Below are 9,612 nucleotides of genomic sequence, written 5' to 3' on the forward strand. Positions count from 1 at the left end.
TCTTGAACGGTAACCCTCGTCTTGCTTCCCCCCTGGTTTTCAGCTCTGCCTACGTAGAAAGCCGCTTCCCCACGGACGCAGGGTGCACAGGAGGGAACTTCTATGTAGCAAAGAGGAGCTTTGAGGCTTTGAAGGGGCTCCCCCCGGAGAGGAGACCTGCTGCTCATTTCTTCATTTCGTTGGGGGGCGTTTTAATGAATCGTGGAAAAGAGCTTGAATGGCCATCGGGGGCCGGGGTTGTGCGTCTCTGACTTCTGTAAGGGCGCCTGATGCCCAGACGCGCAGGGTTCTCATCCTAACCACACCAGGGCCAACAAAACCGGCTAAAAAAACATCCTGACGCTAACAGAGCTTTCTCAGTTTTATTTCACACCCTGCCTTCTGCGTTGGCTTTCTGGCTACGCCATTTTCCAGACAGAGAGAATCTCAGTTTCCCCGCATGGAGTCCCTTCCGTAGGGGGACAAGGCGGACATGAACATTTCACCAGGCCCACGGGTCTGAGGTCCTTACTGCGTACTCACTATAAATGGCCTCGTTGGGAATGGTTGTCACAGGACAGATTCCTCGACACCAGGTAATCAATAGCAGAGGTGCTTTCTTGACATGGAAGTTAGCAACACATTCTAAAAGACAATTTGGGATCTCTCCATTTGTGTATGAATACACTCCTAATATACATTATCTCCCGGCCTGTCTGTCTATCATGTATCTGTCATCTGTCATCTGTTGTCCATCTATGTATCATCTGTGACTTATCGATCGTCTATCTCAATTTTTCTATGCAGCCACATACACGCACACCGACATTTATAAATCATGTCCATGACTGGCGTTGGATATAATTTATTATACACGGTTCTAAGGCAGAGGTTCTCAAGCAGGCACAATCCTTTCTACCTCCAGGGCCGTCTCCCCACGGTGTTCTCACACGGTCGTTCCTCTGTGTGGGTCTCTGTCCCCATGTCCTGTTCTTAGAAGGACCCCTGTGCTGTGGGATCAGCCACCCTAGTGACCTCAGTTTACCTTCATCACCTCCAAATCCAGCCCCATCCTGAGGTCCTGCCCAGCTGAGCTCAGTCCCCAGCTCACCCCATTTGCGGCTTTCCAGTTGGTGACTCCACATTTTTGTCCCCAGATAGGACCCAAACTATGTAGATACGAGACCCATGTCCCTGCAGTTAAGAACAACCGTTGACGAAACCTGAAACTAGCAGAGACAGAAAAGGTCAGCCATGTGCCGCCTCAACCCCACCAACGATGGGGCAAGAAATCAAGTCCATTTCCAACATCACTGTGTTCAGGTCTTCCTGGGTGAGATTTGGGGGGAACCTTTGTTTGAACTTCCACAAGGGGGTGCAGCAGCTGGGGTCATCTGCCCACAAAGCTCAGCACGTTGCACAGCTGGAGAGCAAAGACTTCCCCTGGCCCCGCAGAGCTGCGCTGTGTACGCACGGTCTGCCCACAAAAATCCAACTTCCACCACCAAAGCTCACAACAACCAACACCCCACCCCCTATCACCTCAAACCCCTGCAGCCACCTCACAGCCCCGACTCAGGACATAACACCACGGCCCCCGTAACAAAAACACTGATACCCAGTCTGAGAGCTGCTTCGTGTCCGGACCCGACCACTCACGGCAGACACCATTCCAGAAAGAACTTCTGGAGCAAGAACATCCGTGGCAAGAGCTCTAAGAGGCGGGCAGAGTTGAGAAGCTGTTGTCCTATTGCCAGGGCACGGCTTTTGCTGGATGGGCTGGATTCCAGAACATTCCGGAACGTTCCAGAGCATTCCAGCAGCTTGGTGACATCAGCCATCTTGGCAGGTCCCAGGTGTAACCTCCTCCTTTGGAAAGAAGAAAGCGATCCCACCCCGTTGCTAAAGATACCACTGATGTGTCTGTGTGTTTGCTGTTTGGGACGTGACTTATTCCACGTGATTGTTGGTGAGGGTGGGGGCGGGGAGCACATGGAACGCTGCCTACAGACACACACGTGGGATGTCATCCTGAGCCACGGGGCAGGCTTCCAGCTGGTTGGGAGGAGCTCCTCCTGAGAAAAGGCACAAGGAAAAGAATGTACTAAAGCATTGTCCCAAGAATGGAATCCAGGCCCAGCCTGCTGTCTAGCTGATGTCACGGGGAGCAGGTAGTCACTGAGGACTGATGATGACCTCATGGGATGGGAAACCTGGGTTCCTTCATGAGGTGCTTAGTGTCTACAGTGCCTATCATGGGATACACACACACACACACACACACACAGATGACACACACACACACATACACACACACACACACACACATATATACACACACACACATATACATACACACACACATATACACACAAACACACACATACACACACAGATACACACACAGATACACACACAGAGATACACACATATACACACACAGATATACACACACATATAGACACACACACGCACACATACACAAACATATACACACAGAGATATACACACACATACACGCACATATACATACGCACACATATACACACAAACACACACATACATACACAGACATATACACACACATACAGACACAGACACACACACAGATATACACACACACACATATACACACACGCGTACATACACACACACAACACACACACACATACACACACAGATACACACAGATACACACACACATATACACACACAGATACAGATATACACACACATATACACACATATATACACACACATATACACAGAGATATACACACATACACACATATACACACACATACATAGACACACATACACACGCACACATACACACACACATATAGACACATACACACATACATACACACACATACACAGACATATACACACACATACAGACACATACACACACATATACACACATATACACACACATACATACACACACATATACACAGAGATATACACACATACACACATATACACACACACATACATAGACACACATACACATGCACACACACACACATATAGACACATACACCCATACATACACACATACACATACACAGACATATACACAGACATATACACACACATACAGACACATACACGCACATACACACACATATACACACACATACATACACACACACACACATATATACTTAAAAACTTTGGCTGAATTACACATGCATTCAGAGAAGTTCTTTGCTTGCCCTTCCCTGCGACGCAGCTTCATTCCTTTGCTACGTTTTGGGGACACAGCCTCAAAACCGGACATCGTCACTCCCATATTTTATCCGCTCCCCCAGAGCAGGAGTCTCCCTACCTACCCGCAGAGGGTTCCAGAATTCCGTCTCTACAGTGGTAAATCAGCGTCCTATCAACTGCCCCCTTGTAAACAAGAAGAGAACGCTTCCGAAAAGTCCAGGGGACCCAGAACCGTCCAGCCCCAGGACGACCCGCGCCTTAGATCCCCGGTGCTATCTCCCGACGGCGGAGGCCCACTACGCTCCACACACGGACGGGATTCTTTCATCGAAGCCACCGTTTTGTGGTCCCCCTTTATCGCAGGGCATCTCGTGATAAGAACTGGTCTTATACGCTCAAAAATAAACAGTCATTAGGGGCAGGGGCTGGTCACAGGCCATAATTTCCGGTCCCACGTGGGTTGGTCTAATGACACCCGAGAAGCTGTCCAAAATGAACCCGGGGACCTCTCTCACTCCGTCTCATAAGACCCGTGACAGTTTCCACGGTCTTTGATGTGCGCGTGCTTCTGTGTTTTGGCCCCGATCAGCTCCATCAATACAGACGCCACGGTAAGAGCAGCAGAAATAAGTTTTCATCGTGTGTAGCCCGCGTGTATTTGGGGCTTTTTCTTTTCCTACCGGGATGTTCCCCGGGATGGTGTGATCTCTACATGTCGGAAGGTCGCCCAACGGGACCATCGGAAAAGAACACCCTTGGAGCTGTTTGCTCGTGACAGTCTTCTATTTTGTCACCTTTATTTATGACCCTCACTCAGGACATCTTAAAAGATGCCCTTGGCCTGGGTTGCTTGTCCCCAACACAAGACCTTCACTATCCCGGCAGCTAATCGAGTTGTTTAAAAAAACTATTATAAGATAACACCTCCCATGAAGACACTCAAACTGAGTCACAGGGAAGGAGATAAGAAGTCAAGCTCCCATCTTCCCGTTCTCCCATGCTGACTGACTCTACTGTCCTCAAAGCAAAGCCTTGTTTTTTAGGGTTCGTTCAGGATTTGGGGGGGAAGACCCTAAAGGAATCCCTGAATCATTCATGCTCGTCGATGGCACAGATAGATCCTATCCTGTAAGGCGTTTCTCATCAATACTCCCCTGAGATTTTCCCCCAAATACACACATGGAGGCCATGCTGGTTCATGGTTCTCAGTGCGTAGCCAAGGCAGGCAGCGCTGCCCACGTTTTTATTTCTTACCACAAATGGTTGCTTGGAGCAGTTTTACATGGACAGAAAAATGGAGACACAGAGGTTCCCCACGCACCCCTTGTCCGGGTAGACCCAGGCTTTCTCTCGAGTTCCAGCTCATTGCCAGCAGTGTTGGGGGTTCATGGCTTTCACGTGGAGCAAAATCAGTCGCACCCCTGCCCAGACACGATGACAGTCCTGAGCCCTGCTTACACTTAGAGTCGCCAGACGACACGCAGGACACCAGTTGAATCTGAATTTCAGGTCCACCACAGATATTTCGTCTCACACAGGTATGTCCCAGAGTTTCAGGTACATCATGAGTGGCTTTTTCAGTGCCGCTACGCTGCAACGACAGAAGAGGACACACGTGTAATGAAACCATTATTCGCGGTTAGCCAAAATTTAAATCCACCTGGGCGTTGAATAGAATACCCGTCAGACTGCATGGGACACACGTGTAATAAATTTATCCGAAATTCCAACTCAACTGCCCAGGAAGTATAAATAGGTCCCAAAGATGACTTGAAATACATACATGTAGTAAAATTCCAACGGAGCCTCGTTGAATTTGGGGCCGAGTTCTAAGACTTACTGCTTATGTGAAATTCAAATTCAACTCGGCCTTCAGCATAAGTACATCCCGAATGGTGAATGGGACGTACTGGTACGAAAAACGTTGATTTACTTTTGTTATCTTTAAACTTTTAAAATTATTTTTAAGTTTTCAATTGCAGTGGACATTCCATATTATTCGTCTCAGGTGTAAAGACATTTACGTAACTCACTGAAATGATCATTGGTTCTTTATGGGACATTCCAATGTAACTGGCATGTTGTATGTTGACTTGTTCAATCTGACGATGCTACTTAGGGTCCAAGGCACAAGGACAGTCTCCTTGTCGCTCCCCCAGACATGTGACACTCATACCTTCTTTCTAGCAACTTCTTGCTCAAGTCCCACCTCCTCTAGAAGACCACACATGGACAGACATGCGACCTGGAGCCATGTCATTAACCATGAATGTGCACACACGTCTATTGCATGATACAGAGTAGTCATACATCCTTGCAGATAATTATACACATATACACATAGAGTGACGATAATTATTACATTCTATACTGTCTCCTACTTCCGGCCCTCCCTCGTTTTCCCGAGAGCCGTGGGCGCCCCATAACTGCCCCTTGGGGCTGCCTGCCCATGGCTGGCACCAGGTGTCTGAGTCCCAGGCCCCGAAGTCTGCTTACCTCCGTGTCGGCCATGTGCCCACATTGGCACGTACCAGGTACCCCACCAGCACCCCCTTTGGGTGGACACCCATCCCATTGGAAATTCAGCTGCAAGGGAACATCTTCCACAAACCCCCTTCTGCACCTGGGCAGGTCCCCGGAAGCCCTCGCCGTGCAGGCCGGATCCATGGAAGCTGCTAAGACCCGAAACCTCTTTTCTTACTTCCGTCCCAGAGGGGAGGGTACCCTCTGGAGGCGCGGGTCCTGAGCGAGGCCGGAGAAGACTCCGGTCCAACCTCTCGCTTGAGGAAATCTGTGTTCCCCACCTGTGCGTCGGGATAGCTCCTGTGAAATCGTTCGCCGTGTGGTCTAAACTGCGCTCCCTCACTTCAGGAAAAACCTGTATGGCACCATGTTAGAAAACAATGAGAGCCCTGGCTGGAGTGGCTCAGTGGATTGAGTGTTGGCCTGCAGACCAAAGGGCTGCTGGTTCGATTCCCAGTCAGAGCTCATGCCTTCGGTCCTGCCTTCCTCTCAGCCTTCCGGTTTTCTGTTGAGACTTAAAGACCTCCGGGGGGGGCCTGGCTCACAGCTGGGGCTCTCCAGGAGTCCCTCACTTACCGCGGGTACCACGTTCTAGACACCCCACCGCCCCCGCACGCGGCAGGTGGAAACCCGCGAAGTAGGAACCTTACGTTTATTTTAGTATTTATATAGATTTTAAGGCTTTATAAACCCTTCCCGCACACTTATAAACCGTTCCCGGTCCCTTATTAACCTTTCCCACACTTTTATAAATGCTACTTATGTTCTTAAACACATTCTACACTCTTAAACCTACGTCACTTTAACAACATACGTACACAGTACCGCGAAATCCTGCAATAGAGTGAAAAAATCCACGATAAATAATTAAATATAATATTTTTAAAGATCCCGCGATACGGTGAGGCCGCGATAAGTGACCTGCAATATAGAGAGGGGCAACTGTCATTCCTGAAACCACAAGGAGCGGCCCCCCACATGGAAAAGGGTGTCCCATGGGTAGGAAAGATCTGTGCAGAGTCAAGTGCCAAACAAAGACGGAGTGGTGATGGGCCTGGGGCACGTCTGGGAGGACTGATGATTTTTATCACCATTTAAAATAAGCTGCACCGTCCGTCGTGAGCAGAGGCAGGAGGGACGAGGACTGCGGCCGGAGTTCGCCGACACACTGGGTGGTCACGGATTCCGACCACATCAAAGCAGCACGCATCCGCCACGGGGGTGCCTGGTGACGAGGGAGACAGGAGACGCAGATGCTGGCAGGGCCACTCACGATGCCTGCTTCCACGTACTTGGGTCTGTCCTCGCCGGGAAGGTACCCACGGTCCTGAGTGAGAACGTCCACGCCTTTGCAACAGCTCCGTGGGGGCTTTATCTGAAGGACGGCAAAACCTACCTACTGAGATCTGAAGCCACACTCCTGGGACAAAACAGCCCTCCTGAGCTCCCGCCTGCTGTCTTCGGCCGGGTCAGAGCGAGCATCTCTCTCCTCGGCGCGCGATACAGAATCTGCTTGCCTGGCCAGGCCCGGATTCGCACTGGTTCCTCCAGGGCAGGAGGGGTCTCCTTCCAGATGTCCTGGGATGGCCGCTTCCGAAGAACAGGAGAAGGCAATACGTTACTTCCAAACACCTGCTTACCTGGGTGAGTGGCAGCCTATGTAGATGTATGTAACTCAGAATACACATAGGTGTATTTTAACTTATAAATATGTATATATACTTATATATACACACACGTTGTCATGTCTGTGAAGTCAGCCGAACACGTCTAAAAATATACATGGTAAAATACATAGTAAAATGTTAGAATATGTATATTAGACTGTGGATTTAAAAGTTAGAATATATAATATATGCAATGCATAATATGTATAAATCGTCAAGTTGGTGAACCCAGATGAACATTTCTTTTAAAATATAGCTATTAGAATATATATTAAAATACATTATATTATGAAAGGTACTAGAATATATAATGGAACATTTAGAATATTCTATATATAACATCTAATATTATATACATAACTTGTAAAATGTGTGAAGGCAGCTTCACAATTTTTATAATAGATTGTATACTAGAATATACAATAAAATAATATATATTATTAGATAGACTCTACATTAGAGAACATTTCAAATGTAATATATGTAATATGTAATATAATATATGGAAGTTGTAAAGTCTCTGGAGGCGGCTGAAAACTTTTATTCTAATCTAGGTATTAGAAATAATAGAGTTTATAGTAAAACATATTAGAATATATGTAACAGGATGCGTTCGAATATATAGGATACCATATGTAACCTAGAAAGTCTCTGCAGGTAGCGGTACACTTCTGTTATTTTACCTCGGTCTATGCACACAGGTATACGTCTATTTGGACATATCCGTGCGCGCACACACGTGCGTATAGACACACACACGCACAGCGCGTATTCCCCGAAGGAGGTGCCCGCGCAGACCGTTCTGTGCGTCCTGGAGGGCTGCGAGTCGCACTGGCGGCTCCCGTGCCCAGCCCCCACCACAGAGATGGCGCAACACAAAGGCACGAAGGACGCAGGGACGCCCGGCTCACCGGGATTTTCTTGTCTAGCAGATACCACGGCTGGGACTCCTGAGGAATGTTCGCGACCCTCCCAGATGTAATCTGCTCTGTACAGCCAGGGCTTGCGAAACCCGCCGGGGGCCTTGACAGGGACAGGCGGGGGGTAGGTGGTCAGACGCGGGGGCGCGAGGGGAAGGGGTCGGAGCCACGCCGCGCCCCAGAGCTCAATGCTGACACTTTCTGGCTGGGTGCAGCTAGAAGGGAAACGCTTGTTCTTAAGTCGGTGCGAACCCGGACTTTGACCCCCGACGCTTATCAATCAGCCCCGAGCCCGGTAGCCACAAGGTCGTCTCCGCGTGGAGAGGGTGCGCGCTCCCCGGGGAGGCGCGCACTTGCCCCGCGTGGACAGTACGGGGACGTTCCCGAGCCCCAGGGGCGCGCAGGGCGCGTGGGCCGCGGCGCAGAGACACCTCCTTGTTCTATCCAGGCCAGGCGCTCGGGCACACGCGGCCCACTCCTGGTGCGCATTTTTCGAGTTCCAGCCGCAGATTTGGCAACCAGCGAGGGGAGAGAGCGGGCCACGCCCGGGAAAATGCCACCCACGAACGGCCGTCGACGGGTGGGGTGCGGCTGGCAGCCAGGTCCAGAGAACCACACCCAGAGCCAGGTTCCGGCTTCCCGTCGCTCCTTCCTCGCGGGCCGCCGGGCTTGGGGCTGGCCTCGGTGAGAGGCTTCCGTTCTGAGGTTCTGACTTAGACGCCGCCCTGCCTCCCCAAGAACCCCCCTCCCCCGGGGGCGGGACACTCCGTCCCAGGGCAGAATCGCTGAGACCCCCCCAAACACGGTGGCAGGCAGGGTGCCCCGCTTGTGCTCCGAGTGTCGTCCTCCGGGACGCGTCTGGAACCTGCTTAGCAACGGAGCTTCCAGGCCTCGCCAGGCCGCGGAAGCCTGGGCGCGTCTGAACCCGATGCCCCGGGGGCAAGAGTGACCTTTGAAAACACAGGACGTCCCGTGACATTATCATTTCAAATCCATACTAGTCATTCTGCGGTTCGTCTAAATCTATAAATCTATACATCTAAATCTATCAATAAATAGATATAAATATTTGTGGGTCTGAAATTGTCATGCGTCTGGGCCTCCAAAGCTGCTTTTTCCAGCTGTCCCTGGTGTGGGTAGGACGGTGGCCCATCCAGGCGCATCAGGCGCATTTCGTTGTCCTGTGTCTTAAATCTGTCATCATTATTATTATTGTTATCGTTATTAATATTTAACGGTTCTTTTGTAATAATCACGGGTTCAGGGGAAGCTGTACAGCAGCGTCCCGGGGGTCCCGCGCACCCCGC

General features: G+C 50.0%; 1 long non-coding RNA gene across 1 annotated transcript; it reads right to left on the reverse strand.

Moving 5' to 3' along the window:
- Nucleotides 1–5,977: 5,977 nt before the first annotated feature.
- Nucleotides 5,978–7,173, reverse strand: LOC149991908 (uncharacterized). Its single transcript, XR_016508593.1, has 3 exons — nucleotides 7,115–7,173; nucleotides 6,810–6,943; nucleotides 5,978–6,073 (listed from the first exon to the last, which is right to left on the reverse strand). It is a non-coding gene; the product is annotated as an uncharacterized LOC149991908 (long non-coding RNA).
- Between the last annotated feature and the right edge of the window lie 2,439 nt (nucleotides 7,174–9,612).

Source organism: Furipterus horrens, unplaced genomic scaffold, assembly GCF_987537825.1.
Source record: "Furipterus horrens unplaced genomic scaffold, mFurHor1.1.pri manual_scaffold_17, whole genome shotgun sequence".
Classification (NCBI taxonomy): domain Eukaryota; kingdom Metazoa; phylum Chordata; class Mammalia; order Chiroptera; family Furipteridae; genus Furipterus; species Furipterus horrens.